The sequence below is a fragment of the Mesocricetus auratus genome, unplaced genomic scaffold (genome assembly GCF_017639785.1).
Source record: "Mesocricetus auratus isolate SY011 unplaced genomic scaffold, BCM_Maur_2.0 Super-Scaffold_100676, whole genome shotgun sequence".
In the NCBI taxonomy this organism is placed as follows: domain Eukaryota; kingdom Metazoa; phylum Chordata; class Mammalia; order Rodentia; family Cricetidae; genus Mesocricetus; species Mesocricetus auratus.
In genome coordinates, this window is record NW_024429266.1 from 82,197,233 (window position 1) to 82,215,728 (window position 18,496).

Here is an 18,496-nt window from a genome sequence, read left to right on the forward strand (position 1 = left end):
TCTAATGTCTCCCAGTCTTTTGGCTATCTGCAGGGCTCATTTCCCACAGAAACTGTATGAGAAAACCATCTCCCTCTTTCTGTTAATTACACAAACCTCAGTGCTAAAACACAGAAATTATCCTAAGATAAAAACTTGAATCAATAAACGGAGGTGAAAGTGTATAGAAAGTGTTAGTAGCATTTGGGGTCCAATCAGGGGAGTGCTACATTTTCCATAAAGTTGGATGAGGTGAGTTCAGGACACTTATTGTTCCTTTTAGTCTCCAAAAGGCTTTTATTCAACAAATCCAGATGTACTGCCATTATGTCCTTGAGTAATATCTGTGGAGATTTGTGGATGTACATTACTTATTATTTATTAAAGCTTGCCTGAGTGTTCAGAAATCAATGTCTGCATCCTCAAGCTATAGACATCATGCAGTACTGGTTCACACATTTAATTCCAGGGCTCAGGAGATAACTGGAATTGGATCTCTTTGAGTTGAATGACACCCAGTGCTAAAAGAGAATGAATAAGTATAAAGGATGATTGAGCTCACATATTTAATCCCCACACTTGAGAAATAGAAAAGGCAGACTGAGTCCTCAGTAGTCAATCTCAAGAATTTTCAGACTCTTTGAAGAGAGTACAGTAGCCTGGAATTGTAGTCTGAAGTTTGGTAGAGCTAGGATGCATTTCTGTCTGAGGTGAAGTTAAAAACTAGTGGCCAGCTGCTTTCCTTTTCTGAACTTCAGCTTGATGATTGAACCCTAATATCTGTCTTTTGGTATTCTGTTTACTGTGCTAAAAAGGTCTATTTATACAAAGACACCTTGTCTGGCCAAATTGTCTTGACATTTAGATAATTATAGATAATAGGCAACTAAGGTTTTTTTATTACAATGTGGAACAAACACTTGACTGTGACTTTTTAATTCACTAGAATTACACAATGTGGGGGAAAGTCATACTTCTATCAATACACAGGAATAATTGTGCCTAATGTATGAAGAATATAGTGCTAAGATTGTAGGACAAGTCCCAAAGCTGAAATTAGAACGGGAATATATTTTCACACAACGGAAGTACAGTTAGAGGCAACTAGCAATTTAAAAAGGCACTATTCCTCACAGGCCATGCCTCCTGACTTTTGTCCTCATATATATATATATATATATATATATATATATATATATATATATATGTTGTCCTTCTTAATATTAACTGTGATCTACTATGCAATTTTATGGACTCCATCACGTAAATTCCAGGGATTATTTTAGAAAAACACATGGGCAGAAAGATTGATTATAAGAACAATAGGGACAGAAAGTTTTCTGTTAAGCTGTATCTACTAGAAACATCAAAGTGGCTATATGCATGAAATTTTACTAACATGCCCGCCTAAATAAGACCTGGACAGTGATGTTGGAAATAGGCATGTTAAAATGACAGGAGGGAAGATCACCAGCCCTCAACTCTAGAAAAAGAATTATAGGATACTAGAAAATTGTAAGAGTTAGATAAATGGTCTTCCTGGCAGGAAGGAGAACATCAACTGACTGTCCACTAACATGCAGTCACCCTTGAGACCATAAACTTACAGGTAACTTCACAAAGGCTGAACAAGGTATATTTATGTATTTATTTATATATGCATATATGTACCCACTATAAACAATATATAATATAATATGTAAACATATTATCAGATAATACATATTACAGCATTATTTTTCTGAAGAGATCATGAATTTGATAGTTGAGAATTAGAAAATATAAGGGTCAAGGAAGTTGGTGGATGAAAGAAAAAGATTAATTACATAATTAAATAACAATTCCAAAATATGAAAAATATATAAATAAATAAGTTATTCATTGTAACCTCAATGGCCTCTGATAATTCAGTCAGAAAGCTGTTGGGCCTAGGAAAGGCTCAGATGCGAAGCCCAGTATAGGCACCTGAGCATGACTTGAGTTTAGGGCTCGGATTTGAGGCCCAGTGTAAACTCTTGAGCCTGCCTGCTTGGTGGAATACCATTGTCCCTTAACTCCTCGTCACCTTACCCTATCCCCTACCTCAGTCCTATATAAGTTCCTGCCTGTTGGAATAAATTGAGATGCTGGTTTGACAGACTCCCAACTCAGTGGGTATTTTTTCTCCCTGGTAACTAATGGGGGGGTTCTGAGCTATAGATACTCACCATCCTGCTCAGCCCCAAACTGGACCATCCCTTACCCCACTCTACCTGCAAGAAGGACCCTGTAGAATGCTGCATAATGTGTGGGGTCTAGAAAAATCAGAGGTCAAAATGAATTCTTCACACTACATTTCCCTATCGGTTTATTTTTCTGCAACAATTCTACCTCTGTCCTATGTATAACTTCTTCTAGCTTCTTCTATTCTAAACACTCTTCTTCAGGACCATTAAAGAGATAGATTACAGGAGTTGGTTTTCATTGTTCAAGAGCACATTTACAGGGAAAGTGATAAAGAGTTGAGCCTTGGCCTTGGCAATACAGGGGACAAAGTATTCAGAAGTCAGACCATCACAAGAGGGCAGGAGGTGCAATAACATTTGAGATATAGATCTATTTTTAGTAGAGTGGCAAGTGAAGAATTGGCATGCTTCCTTAGTAACTTTGGTTGGACACCCACTGCCAAGGAGTCTAGGAAACAGAACCTTCATCCAGTGACTGATGAAAGCAGAGGAAGATACCCACAAACAAACACTGAACTGAACTAGAATCCAGTGTCCAAAAGAGAGAACTGATGGGCAAAGTAGTTAAGAGTAGGCTGGTTTAACCCACAGAAACAGTTGACCTCAACAAGGGGGAACTCTTAGACTCTAGATTGATGGCTGTGTGAAAAGCATGGGACTGACCCAGACCCCCTGAATGTGGGTGTCAGTGAGGAGGCCTATGTAATCTATGGGGCCTTGGGTAGTATGTACCCGTGGCGTAAAAATAGACTTTCAGTGCCCATGCCACAATATGGGAGGCTGTCTCAGCCCAGACTCTTGGGGGAGAGTCTAGGCCCTGCCCTGGATGAAATGACAGATACTGGAGATCCACCATGAAGGGCCCCACCTTCCTTGGTAATCACAGTGGAGATTGGGTGAGGAACTAGGGGATCTGGTGGGGAGGGCAGGGGAGGAGTGGAGGGAGAAGGAGCTGGGATTGACCTGTGAAACAAGATTGTTTCTAACCTAAATAAAAAAAGAAAGAAATACATGATATGCACTGTACAGTAAATAGTTAAAACAAATGATATATTTTTATAGACACTGTAGACTGTTTAGAGGTTTTTCTTCATCTGTGTCAGTCTTTGCTGTAAATCTCTACCTTTTTCCTACCACATGAGTATTTACTGTGCTAAACCTGTCTCTGCCCATTCCTTGGCTTCCTGAGAGTCTATCATGAAGTTGGAGATACTGGTATGAGCCATGTTTATTGCTACATCTCTCCAGCATTTATTGGTTTTGTCATCACCAATTATCATGCCACTGGCTGCTTATAAACTCCATAAAAGTTTTTAGTAACAGTGTCTCCTAAAATAGCCTTGTACTTTTTGCTGCTAATCAGGAAGAGTCTTGTAATGGTGCAACACCTCTTATTTCCTCTTGCAAACAAAGCCCACCATAGAAAATTCTGCTACCAAGAAGCCTTACTACATTCTGTTCTTTTGTGTTTAGAATTCCCTTTTAAGCTTTTTTTTCAGTTTTTACATGGAAATTCTTTCCAAATATTTGGGAACCACATATGGACAGAACTTTCTTTCCCACTGGATCATCCAGATATTCAGTCCCAAATCAACACACAGAAGTTTATATTAATTATTAACTATTTGGCCTATTGCTCAGGCTTATTACCGACAAACTCTTACTACTTAAATTAATATACATTTCTTATATATGTTTAGCTACATGTCTTTGTACATTTTCTTAATAAGTCAATCTCATCTTGCTTCCTCTGCATCTGACTGGCCTCTCACTATCTGCTGACCTCTTGCCATAATTTGCCTAGCCTCTTAGACCCATCTATTCCTGACTAGTTACTGGCCAATCATCCTTTTATTAAATCAATATAAGTGACAATTCTTCACAGTCAACAAAAATTGAGTGACCATGAATGCACTTAGTCAGTTCAACTGTTTCTGTCAGTTTCTCCAGCATGGCCTTGACCACTTTGCTCATCCCTCCTCTCTCTCTACAACTAGATTCCAGGAGTTTGGCTTAGTACTTAGCTGTGGATATCTGCTTCTGATTCCATTTGCTACAGAATGAAGGCTTGGTTCCACTGTCAGAGGCCCCATAGACTGTCCAGGCCTCCTAGCTGACACCCATGTATTCTTCTTGATCCCTCATGTTACGCTCTCCCCTCTTCTCCACTCCTCTTTCTTTTAACTCCCTCCCCCCTCACCCTTCCTCCCAGTTGGTTCAGGAGCTCTTGTTTCTTTCAATAGGGAATCATGTATGACTCTCTTTGGGTCCTCCTAGTTTCCTACTTCTCTGGAGGTATGGATTATAGGCTGTTGATCATTTGCTATGAACTTTCCTCTTAACACAATTTTCAGAGTGCCCCATAGTTTGGATATGTTGTGCCTTCAACTGTATTTCTTCCTTGACCCAGAAATAATGCAACTGAGTGATGAACAATTTCCATGAGTTTGTAGGGTTTCCGCAATTTGTGTTGATGTTGCATTCTAATTTTAAGATACATGGGTTTATTCCAGTTTTGTGTTTTGTGCTTGTTTTTGTTTTGTTTTGGTTTTGGTTTTTATATGTTGAGGTTTTCTTTATTGCTGAGTATGTGGTCGATTTTGGAGAAGGTTCAATGTGGTGCTGAAGATTCAATGTGGATGGAATGTTGTATAGATGGCTGTTAAGCCAAGGTGGGCCATAACTCCTGTTTGTATATTGGTTCTTGTTAAGTTACTGTCTGGTAGTCCTCTCCAGTGGTGAGAGTGGGGTGTTAAGGTTTCCCACTATAAGCATATGGGTTTTAATGTATGAACTGAGTTTTAATAATGTTTCTCTTCTGAATGTAGGCGCCTTTGTATTTGGGGCAGACATGTTCAGAATTGAGACATCATCTTGATGGATTTTGCCTGTGATGAATATGGAATGACCTACTTCATCTCTTTTGATTAATTTTAGTTTAAATATAATTAGTTAGATATTATATTAGCTACACCAGCTTGCTTCTTAGTGCCATTTTAATGGAAAAATCTCTTCTCAACACTTTATTCTGAGGTAACATCTGTCTTTGAAGTTGAGCTGTGTTTCTTCTATGCAGCAGACAGATGGATCCTGTCTTCATTTATATTCTGTTAGCATATGCCTTTTTATAGGTGATTTAAGACCACTGATATTGAGGGATCTTAATGACCATTGATTGGTGTTTCTTGTTTTGGATTTGCTTTGGATGGTGTTATTGTGTGTGAATTTTCCCCATTTTCTGGCTTTTGGTATAGTGGGATTATATTTTGCCTATGTTTTTTGAGTATAGTTAATTGCATGTATTTGAGTTTTCTTTCAAGTACTTTCTGTAGGGCTGACTTTCTGGGTATATATTGTTTAAACCTGGTTTTCTCATGGAATACGTTGTTTTATTCATCTATAGTGACTGAAAACTATTCTTGGTATAGTAGCCTGGACTGACATCCATGATGTCTCTGTTTTTGTAGAATATCTATGTAGGACTTTCTGGCTTTCAGAGTTTCCATTGAGAAGTCAGGTGTAATTCTGAAAGTTCTGCCTTTATTTGTTACTTTGCCTTTTTCATTTGCTGCTCCTAATAGTCTATCCTTATTATGTAAGTTTGGTATTTTAATTAATATGTAGCAAGGAGGGGACTTTTTTGTCTGGTCTATTTGGTGTTCTATAAGCTTCTTGAACTTTCATAAACAAATCCTTATTCAGGTTTGGAAAGTTTTCTTCTATGATTTTGTTAAATATGTTTTCTTCACCTTTTGGATTGGCTTCTTTGTCTTCCAATATACATGTTCTTCTTACGTTTGGTCTCACATTGTGTCCCATATTTCCTGAATATTTTATGTTAAGGAATTGATGGACATAAGATTTTCTTTGGTTAATAAATCTATTTCCTATAGTTTACCTTCAACACTTGAGAGTCTGTCTCCTTTTCTTGTGTTATGTTTGTTATGCTTGCATCTGTAGGTCCTGATTATTTACCTAGATTTTCTATTTCCAGCTTTCCCTCAGTTTGTGTTTTGTTTATCTTCTCCATTTCAGTTTTCAGGCCATGAACTGTTTGAATTATTTCCTTCATCTGTTTCATTTGTTTTTCTTGGCTTCCCTTCTTTAAGAAATCTGTTGATTTCTTGCATTTTTATTTGTCATTTCTTCTATTTCTTCCAATTTTTTGTTTGTTTCTTATTCCACTTATCAAAGGTAATTTTCTCATTTCCTCTTTGAGAGCCTCTATCATTTTCATAATTCTGTTTTAAGTCCAATCTCTTCTGCTTCATCTGCATTGGGATGTTCAGGTCTTTCTGGTGTAGAATCCATAGACTCTAGTAGTGTCATGTAAGCCTTTTTGTTGTTGAATATGTTCTTATACTCTCATCTTCCCATCCTTTCTTCCAGTGGGTACAAGTGGGGTCTCTCCCTGTACTGGTGTGTATGGGTCCAAGGCTCTCTCCACTTACAATGGGTGGGTGTTTGACCAAGATAGGAATTGCAGCAGATGATTCATGTTGTGTTGTGCCTCCAGGTCTCTTTGGGGAATTCTTTGGCAGGAAATGTCTTGTGAGTATAGGTCAAGAGACTCTCTCCCAGAGGGTGCAGGGAGGGGCAAGTCCGGCAGCAGATGCTGGATGCTTTGTTCTGCCTACAGGTGTCTCTGGGGGGGATAAAACAAATTTTATGTCTTTTCATTTAGAAAGTTTTGTGAGAAAAATATTATAAAGAAAACAATTATTTAATCCTAGCAAAAATAATGACTTTGGGAGTCCATTCCACTTAGGGGGGGTACTCGCTCAGCCTAGACACACAGGACTAGGCCCTGTCACAAATCATATGACAGATTTTGAAGATCTCACATGGAATACCTCACCATCCCTGGGAAGCAGAAAGGGACAAGGATAGGGGATTAATGGGGGGCAGGTGAGTAGAGTAGGGAGAGGGTGCTGGAATTGACATGTAAAAGAAGCCTGTTTCTAATTTAAAATTTAAAAGTATAACTTTAATTGCTCTTTCAGCCTGGGAAAGGGCATCATTTAAATTTCACCAATAGTTATTGTTACATACAAGATTATAGGACTTTCAGAATATAGGCAATTCAATTACATTAAGAAATGATAGACAATGATATAACACAATGATAGTAAAGCAGGAAATTATGTACGATGAGCACATCTCTATGGTTTAAGTTATGACAGCTTTTAACTTGTGGAATATGATCAACCAAAATAAAAGCACAGAAACTATAAATTAATATTGAATTTGACATAATGAGGATACAAACAGGTATATGAAGTGGAAATGTACCAAGTGCATAAGAACTCTCTGGTCTCATTATATAGCCATTGTACATGAAACATATGAAATATTTTAAATTGTTGTTTTGATAAGTTATCAGTGAAGAAACTTAGCAAGAAGCTTCTATTCAAGAAAAATCAGTGTGTTCAAATAACGTATGTGGTCATAATCCTCAATTTCCCACTGTTAAAGTGTGTTTATTACTCCTAGATTCCTTCTGTCCCTTAGATTGTCATGATAAATCTTGGAACATCATCAGATTTCCAACCTGGGTAGTCAGCTTGAAAGAGTCACTACTGTATAGTTGTATCCCCTAGATAAAATATTCTACCTAGTAGGTAATTTCATTAAAGAAGAGGATTTCCTAAGTTCAGGTATGAATTCCCTTCTTGCATGGACGCTAATTAAGCTTAAGTAGGAAAGAATGCAAAAGCTTAAGGAAGTCCATAAACATATCATATTTAGTATGTCCATCCCTTCTCAAGAATGTATAACCAGTGATGAATGCTGAGAAGACACCTAGAAAATATTGTTGCCTAGAATAATTCCAGACAAGGCAATCTTCTTGACCACCTAAGTTGACTGAAAGAGACAATATCCAATTTGTTTAATTGCCTTGAAATTGTGCACTGATGTCTAAATTTCAAGCTCTCTTAAGCTACCACACAATCTTGTTAGTGAGGGAAAATATTGGTGAGGTATATGCCTTCAATCATTACTGCTCATTTAAATAACACTTCATTAATAATTCTGTATGTCACCTAAATAAAAATCTTAATCATTATTTTGGACTTTAGTGATACCTTAACTTCTGTGTGTTGGTTATTTCATTAAATGTGGAGAGAGATTTTTGTTCCTTGGGAGTAATGTCATACACAAACGCACACATACATAAAAACACACACAGACACACACATACATGTATACATACAAACAAGGAAGAAAGCATGGGACAAGAATTGAAGAAACAGCAATTTCAAAGCTATTTGACTCAGCTAGTGTGGTTCCTCCCACTTCCAGTGTCTTTCTCATTCCTTCCTCTCAAGATGGCATATATAATGAGAATCTTAATTTTATTTGTGTGAGCTTAGGTTTGTTAGGTCTTACAAAATAAAATAGCATGGATTTGTAAGCTTAAAAAAACAGAAGTTCCCAGAGTCTAAGCCTAGCTGTGGTTGACCAAGCTTGCAAACTTGCTTATAACTGTGCCTCCCATGCTGGATTGTAGGTAACCATTCTTTTAATGTACTACCTCTCTTGCAACTCTCTCTGATTGCACATCTCTGACAAAAATGCATATATTTATAATAAGACTCAATATAATAGCCTGGTTTTCATTATCTCTTTAAAGATTCTTTTCACAAATGCATTCAAACTCTGTGGTACTGAAAATTAGACCTTCAATATATGAATTGTTGGAAGACATAACTCACACATAAGAGTTAGTCTTTCTTGGTTGGGCAGCTTAACTATTGGAGCCTAAAATTATATCACTGAATGGTTCCACATACCATTATTCTTATAACACATGTAATCACTATTTAGGAAATACTTACATTTCCCTGAGTTTGAAGTCACAAGTCACATTCACATATACATGTATGTTAAAATACTGATAAAAGGAGATAATTAAGAATTCTGATGTCAATAAGTTGTAATGTGTTTATAGAGGATGACTGCGGACCCATATGTTGTTGCAACACATACAATATTAAATCCATTTCCATTGTTTCATATATTTGTAATTTTAATATGATAATCATAAATTAATTAGGTATATATAATGGAAGATTCATTAAATATTTGTAAAGACTTATATATTCTTGAGTTTCAGAGAATGAAACTAAAGCTAAGAGACTTATTTACAAAAAATGCCAAAATATATCTATTGACTGTGTATATGAAATTCACCTTTCCTGATTATTTATTAAAATTTGGGATTATTTCAGGAATGAATCAAGCATGACTGGATAAGTATACTTTCCTAATGAATGCAAATGAGTTTCAAAAGAGAAAGATGGAAAAAGATGATTTTATGATTTCATAAACCAGAATTAGAAAATTGACAATAAGTCACCCACACAACTAAAATTCATCAAAAGCTGATTTTTTCCCTTTTATTGAAAAATGGATTCTTTTCTCATATAAAGTGTCCCAGACTGATGGATGAGAGACCAACAGGAGATTGATCCAGACTCCATGAATGTAATGCCAGGGAGGAGGCCACAGAAATCACTGGGGTCTTGGGTAGTAGATCAGTGTTTACCATGGTTCAGGAATGAGCTTTGGGAGCCCATTACAAATAGAGGGAGGCTCTCTCAGCCTGGACACATGGGGAAGGGCCTAGGTTCTGCCTTGGATGGAATGACAGACTCTGCAGATCCCCCCAAGGAGGGCTTCACCCTCCCTGGGGGATGATGTGGGGATTGGGTGGAGGGCTGGGGTACTGGTGAAGGGACAAGGAAGGGTGGGAGATGGAACTGGGACTGACATGTGAAACATTCACGTTTCTAATTTAAATAAAAACATATTGAGAAAAAAACATAAGATAAAAGAGAAAGGTCTCACTTTGAATCAGACAAGGAAAATGAATCGAAGGAAAATATTCTAATTGAAGGAACAAAATCAGAGATCAACTAGCTCTGAAAATCAGGAGTTCCATGAAAGCACTACTGTGAGAGCTATGACCTTGGGGAGATCCATGCAGGACATGTGTATGCTACTTCAGTTTCTGGGAGTTACTCCTTTGGTGTCCTCCTGTCCTCTATCACCACTGGCTTTCAAGTCTCCCCCCCTTTCTCGTGTGTGTGTGTGTGTGTGTGTGTGTGCACGTGTGTGTGTGTGTGTGTGTGTGTGTGTCTGTGTGTATTTGTGTATGTATTTTCCAATCTGCTTCAGGGGGTACTTCTCTGATGTTGGTTGTCAAGGAACTGATCTCTGTGTATAGAAGACAATCATTAGGAGTCATTTTATTAGTATTATTTTGAAGATCAAAAATATTCAGTTTTATTATTGGGCTCTATGCTCTCTAGTCTCTAGTTCTTGGCCACTCAAGCAGTGTCTGACATGAATTCCTTCCTGAGGAATGGGCCTCCTATTCAAATCAGGCATTGGTTGGTTACCCCCACAATTGTTCTAGTAGATTTGCAGAACAAAAGCACTGTATGCCAAAGAAGCTGGGTTGCATAGTTGGTGAGGTTTTATATATATATATATATATATATATATATATATATATATATATATATATCTTGCAGAGTGCCTTCATAAACCAAAGACACTTAATTTTTGATTGAAGATTATATAGAGGCAGCTCAGCTTCTCTATATTCCATGTGTTTTGTAACTGATACCTTCAGCATGGCCAGTGTCTTCACTGAAGACTCCTTGATTTTTTATTTTGGGGAGCAACCTGTTTTCTTTGAAACAGCTTGGGTTGTCCATGAAAAAGCTGGTAGTTTGAGTGCAAATATTTAAAAAAGTATTATTGCAAATGATAAGAAATGAAGCATTGAATTTTCTGTGAACTTTTTTGTTTGAAAAGTCAACAATTAGGGTATTTTTTTCGTTCATTGTAGTTAAAAATGTCTGCATTTGACTTCTTTAAAAGATAAATTACACATGCTCAAACACATATAGTGTATTCAAATATATTCTAAATAAATTTTTAAAATAGGCATTTATGTGTTTACACAAGTGACCTCAAGTTAGACCTCATTCTTTTCCCAGTTTTTTCCTAATTTTACCCAATTTTCCTCATTTCATGCCCTTGTATGGATTCTAATACTCTATATCTTAAAAAGCATACAGAATATTTCCCTTCTTAAGTTCAAAGGAAAGCAATAATATGCTTGTGCCTATCTGAAGTTTAACAAAATTGAAATGGTAGGTACAAAAAGTGCAATTAAATCAATTCAGTAAAACACAAGTGGAAGGAAATATATACAAACATGATGATTTTAGATGTTTAACAAAGCAGAACACTCTACAGAAGACCAACAAGTGTCTGAGCTGAAGAGTGTTAGAAACTTGTACCTTTATGTAAGGTAACACTGAATGCTATCAAATATGTTCATGATTTATGAAAATGTGAAAGTAGAAAATATTTCACCAAAAGGATTTGTTCACAGCCTAGAATTATCAAAAGTGGCAGTGCCTGCTAAAATGATCTAGTGAGGTATGGTTAAATAATTCAGCATACACTTCAATAAATTAATCAATACATAAATATGTTGCTAAGTAATGGAGAAATTTGCACATTTAATATATAACAAGTAGCCTTAGAAAATTCAGATTTTCTCAAACCAAGTTATTATTTTACATTTAGATGAGCTGATTTGGATAAATGACCTTGTTTTATTATATAAATGAAATGTTTTCCCTAGAAAGCCTAGTGATTTAAAAGTGTAATTAACTGTTCAATTTGAAGCTATTCAAAATGATCAATTTATCATGGTAATTGTATAAGAATTGTATCAATTATTTCTTTATTGTCTACAGGGGAAATATTCATTTTACACATGAAAAATGTCCTGAAATAAAAGTTTGAAATTGGTGAGATCCAGAACCCGTCTTGGTCCTTACTTCCTTCTGCTCACCCATTCTGGAATCTCCTGAACTGGGGACCATAGCAAGTTGATTTGCCCAATGACCAAGTAACCAGGAGCCTGCTGAAAGAGATGGTCTTTTCCTGTCCCCACTCAGGGCAGAGGGAAGAGTAGAGGAAGAGGCTCTTACTTAACACACTGGAAGAAGGGATGGGAAGGAGACAATACAAAAACACACTCAAAACAGAAAAACAATATGACACCACCAGAGTCTAGACACTCCACATCAGCAACATTTGAACTTACCAATGAAAATTAAGCAGAAGATAATAACCTTTAAAACAACTTCATGAAAATGGTAGAGGCCCTCAAAGAGGATGGGGCTTTGGGTAGTAGATCAGTATTTATCTCTGGCACACAATGGACTTTGCATGTCAATCCCACAATGAGTGATACTCTCTCAGCCTGGGCACTTGTGGGAGGGCCTAGGCCCTGCCTGAATGAAATGACAGACTCTTGAGATCCCACATGGAAAGTGTCACCCTCCCTGGGAAATGGAGTCGGTACTGGGTGGGGGGTAGGGGGAGGCTGGTGGGAGGGCCAGGGGAGGAAGGGAGGGAGAAGGAGCTGGGATTGACATGACAAGCAAGCTTGTTTCTAAATTATATATATATATATATGTATATATATATATATAATATACATGTATATGGAAAAAGAGAAGGAAATACACAAACATCAAGAAATGGAGGAAAATTCAAAGCAAAACTTGCAAGAAACACTTCAAGCAGTGCAATGGTTGAAAGCTGAAGTAGAGACAATAAAAAAATCACAGTCTGAAGGAATGCTGGAAATAGAAAAACTGGGCACGTCGTCAGGTACTACAGATACAAGCATAGCAAACAGAATACAATCAACTAAAGAGAGAATCTCAGGTGTTGAAAATACAGTAGGAGAAATAGATTCATGGACCAAAGAAAATCTTAAGTCCAACAAATCCCTAACACAAAACATCTAGGGAATATGGGACATGAAAACACCAAACATAAGAATAATAGATCTAGAAGGTGAAGAAACCCAACTCAAAGGGGCAGAAAATATATCCAACAAAATAAGAGATGAAAAATTTCCCATACTAAAGAAAGACATGCCAATGAAGGTACAAGAAGATTGCACAACACCAAATATACTAGAGCAAAAAAATATCCCCTTACCACACAATAATCAAGACCCAAAACATACAGAATAAAGACCAAATATTAAGAGCAGCTAAGTAAAAAGGCAAGTAGCATATAAAGGCAAAACTATTAGAACTACATCTGAATTCTACATGGAAACACTGGAAGTCAGAAGGTCCTGAATAGATATTCGACCAACACTGAGAGACCACAGATACCAGCCCAGACTACTATATGCAGCAAAACTGTCACTCAATATATATGGAGAAAACAAGATAATCCATGATAAAACCAGATTTAAACAATACATATATACTAACACAGTCCTCCAGAAATTTCTGGAAGGATAACTCCAACCAAAGGAAGTTAACTACAACCAGATAAACAAAGTCAATAGATAATCCCAACAGCAAAAGAAAGTGGGGGGAGTGGAAATCCACGTACAATTCCACCAACACCAACCATTCCAAAACAAACAACAATGAGCAATCTATGGTTATTAATATCCTTCAATATTAATGGTCTTAACTCTCCCATAAAGACACAGGATAACAGAATCCATTTGAAGACAGAATCCATCCTTCTGTTACATACAAGAAACAAACCTCAGCTTAAAAGACAGACATTACCTCAAAGTTAAGAGTGGGGGAAGGATTTTCCAATCAAATGAACCCAACAAACAAATGGGGGCAGCAACTCTAATATTTAACAATTTATACTTTAAACTGAAATCAATCAAAAGAGATGAAGGAGGTCAGTTCTTACTCTTCACAGGAGAAATCAATCAAGTTGAAATATCTATTGTCAACATCTATGTCCCATGTTCGTAAAAGAAACATTACTAAAACTCAAATCACAAATAAAGCCTCACACACTTATGGTGGGAGACTTCAACACTCCCCTATTACCACTAGACAGGACTACCAGGCAGAAACTTAAAAAGAAACAAAGGAACTAACAGAAGTTATGATCCAATTGGGTTTAACAGACATCTATAGAACATTCCATCAAAATAAAAAAGAACACACCCTCTTCTCAGCGCCACATGTAACACTCTCAAAAATTGACCAACTACTTGGCAACGAAGCAAACATCAACAGGTACAAAAAATTGGAATAACTCCATGTATCCTATCAGACCACCTTGGTTTAAATTTTAAATTCAGCAACACAAATTGCAGAAACCCTGCAAGCTCATTGAAATTGAATAATTGCTGGGTCAAAGAAGAAATAAAAAAGAAATTAAAGACTTCCTGGAATTCAATTAAGAATAAAGACACAGCATACCATAATTTATTGAACACTTTGAAAGCAGTGCTAAGAGGAAAATTCATAGCATTAAGTGCCCAGATGAAGAAACTGGAGAGTAGTTACACTAGAGAATTAATAGCACAACTGAAATCTCTAGAGCAAAAAGAAGAAAACTCACCCTGGAGGAATAGAAGCCAGTAAATAATCAAACTGAGGGCTGAAAACAATAAGGTAGAAACTAGGAAAAAAATATAAAGAATCAATGTAATGAGGAGTTAGCTTTTTTTGAGAAAAATCAAAAAGACAGAAAACCCTTCATCCAAACTTATTAAATGACAGGTTGTGAACATGAAAATTAATAAAATCAGAAATGAAAAGGGGAACATAACAATGGACACTGAAGACATTCAGAGAATCATCAGGTTATACTTTGAAAATCTGTACTCCAAAAAATCAAAAATTTAAAGGATAGATATCACCCACAAAATTAAATCAAGAACAGACAAACAATTTAAATAGACCTATAAACCATAAGGAAATAGAATCAGTAATAAAATGTCTCCCAACCAAAAAAAATCCCTTGGTCATATGGCCTCAGTGCAGAATTCTACCAGAAATTCAAAGAACAGCTATTACCAATTCTGCTCAAATTATTCCAACAACAGAAGCAGAAGGGTCTTTGCCAAACTGTTTATGAGGTGTCAATACCCCACCCACACAAAGACACAACTATGAAAGAGAATTTCAGACCAATATCGCCCATGGACATTGATGCAAAAATACTCAATAAAATACTGGCAAATTGGATCCAAGAAAACATAAAAAAATATTCACCATAATCAAGTAGCTTTCATCCCAGGAATACAGGGAGGGTTCACCATATGAAAATCCACCACTGTAACCCACCATATAAACAAATTGAGAAAGAAAAAACGCATGATCATCTCACTAGATGCTAAAAAATACTTTCACAATATCCAACACCACTTCATGATAAAGGTCTTGAAGAGATACCAGATAACAGGAACACACCTAGTCATATTTTCCATTCTCCATTTGTAAACCTCTTTTCTTTGATCATATTTTTTACCCATACATACATATGTATTTATGTCTACCAATATAGACACAGAGAGAACTTGCTGAGTCCAGTTTTGGTTTTTGTGATTTCTCTATCACGGAAAACTACAGATAGACATATGTAGAGATCAGCAGATCATGCATACATCAGTCACCTATAGATACTTCCTGTATCTGTGAGTCATATAATATCAGTGAAGAGGGGTCAAAACACTTGTAAGATCCAAAATAGTAATTAGTGAGTAGCTCCTCAAAATGGCTCCATAAACAAAACCATAATAATAATTTCAGAAGACATGTTAATGTGAAAAAGAGAATATTTTACAGAGTCCCATTACAAGACAAAGAACTACGACTTCTGTTGACTGCTGATGATAGAGAATGAGTCTTTCCTAGGGATGAATTCCATGATTGATTGTCCCATGCCAACTTGTGAGCCTCAAACCATGTATACACAAATCTTGTTTTTCTTGTGTCTCTATATAAACACTTAACACATGTTTTAATACCCTTCTTTTCACTTCCTTTCTCATGACTACTGGAAAGCAGTATCCTTGCTAGTAGTCATTCCTTTGATCTTACCTCCTGAAAGGCATTTAGTCTCAACTCTCAATGTTTATTCAATTCTTCATCTCAAAAAGTTAACTCTCTCTGGAAAGACTGTGGCACCTTGTTAATTCCATCAATTCCAAATACCTAAACCCACTTCTACACATGTCACACACTGACTCAGAAATAAAGTTTCCTGGTTTCTGGACCACTATATGTGCTCTGTTGTTTGCTGATCCCTGAGATATTCCTTATCTTAATGGAAGTGTTTTGTTAATGGATACTCTTCTTCCTTCAGCAAGGTTCTTTCATTGTTACACCCCTGAGGAACTCCTACTTTCATGTTCTTGAATGATTCTATTCAAAGAACTCCAGTTCTGTACTCTCTCATCTTCTGGACCTTAACCCAACACCATGTCTTCTATAACCCTTATTTACATTCCACATATTGACTTTTGCTTGGCTTGTAGACAGGCTATTATCTTATTAAAAAGAAACACAAAACACAAACGTGAGGAAGTTTATTGCTGTGAAAATATAGGTTAAATTTTATTACCATTAACTGTAAATCAGTTTTTAATTTCATTTTAAAGAATAGAATTTTCCAGTACTCTATTTTTTTTATTTTTTCATTTATTTTGGAAAATACATTCTTATTTAGGTTTTGAGAAAATTTATCCCTCTTTATTCTTCTACAATTTTGATGATATTTTCCTCATCAATTTTCACTCCAAGCTCTATGTGTTCTCTCTTTAAAAAAAACCTACTGGGTCTGCTTAGTGCTCTGTTAAATGCGTATGTGTAAGACCACACATCCTGGTGCTTGAAAAGGGAACCAGGGATACATTTCTGAGGAAAATAGGTGGTACTTTCACCTTTCACAATCAGTCAGCTGTGGCTACATACTTCCTAGCTAGTGGTAGGATTACATGAGCAACTCCTCAATCCTTGTCTGACCCAACATTGGATTTCAGTTTACTTCATCAGGTGCTATTCTTGTGAAGTCACACACAGCTAATATGAATTTATCAAAGTAATGGCTGATTATGTCACAAAAAATACTGTTTTGATGCAGGGATCTAAGGTTTTCTCAGGGTGCCCAGAGCTTTGACAGAGTCCCCAAACAATAGGAGGATTTGGAGAGAATTAAGCACAAATTCCCAAATATACTTTATGATGGGGAAGTCCTGTGTATATGTCAATAAAGCACTGTTGGCCAATAGGGAACCAAGATAGGTGGGACTAGTAATCCAGGATTACTCTGGGTAGGAGAAACACAGGAGAAACCCAGGAAGTCAAGATGTAACGCCGTGGGGTAGGAAGCCTGGAAACCTCTCCGGTAAGAGAAATACTTAGATTAGCAATTATGGGATAATTACTTAAGTCAGAGCTAGCTAGAAAGAAACAAGTAAGGCCAACAGCTTTATAATTAATATAGCCTCCTGTGTGCTTACTTGGGACTGATGCGGCTCTGGAACCAGGCTGGTGGGAAGGCTTCTCATTTCAACTTTATAAATATTTGTTTTCATTTAATCAAGTTTGGTTATAAATGATTAATGATCAATCTTTTTCTAAAAATAGGCGGGAATATGTTATATAAAAATGAATACTTTGTATTGGTAAGGATTTGGTTTATGGATACTAATTCCAGGTCAATTTTGTTATATGTAAATTACTCTCGGTTTGGTACTGAGTTTATGCAGATCTTTTATAGCTATAATGTATAACTAAATACAGATTTTTAGATCAGCTATATTACTCAAAGTTATGTCAGTTAGGGTTTCTAGATATTCAGCATTTAAAGTGGGTAGGCATTCTTCATAAACTTTCAAAGACCTCCAGAATATATCATTTAAAATGGTTTACAAGGGATTTTCATGAAAATGAGATACAACTCTTCCTTGAAAAACGAATTGTGCCATAGAGGAATATGTGCTTCAAGGAAAATCATTATGGAGTTTGCCATCAATGTGGCAAAACTGTCCTATTGAGCAAAGAACTGCCCTTGCCTAAACTGATGACCATAAGCATCCGGTACAAACGGGACAAGCAACTTACATAGGAAAGTGATGGCTGGCCTGAAGTTGTCAAGAGACAGGATGCTCCTTCCTGGTTCCTTCTTTACAAAAGAAAGCAACTAATGAACTTTTCCAATATAAGATAGAACAGATCTTCAAACTGTCTATTTCGTTGAAACTTCTACCAGATACTATGGCCTATGGGCTGAAGATGGATGTGCCAACATTACAAGGAAACTTTGATGACTGTTCAGGAAGTAAGGTGTTGTTGTCCATTCTAGAGCTTATATATTTCTGGGGTCTTTGATGGATTTAAAGACAAGATATTTAGGGAATGATATTCTGTATTTATGACAAAAGGTAAGTTACATATAGAACTTCAGACTCA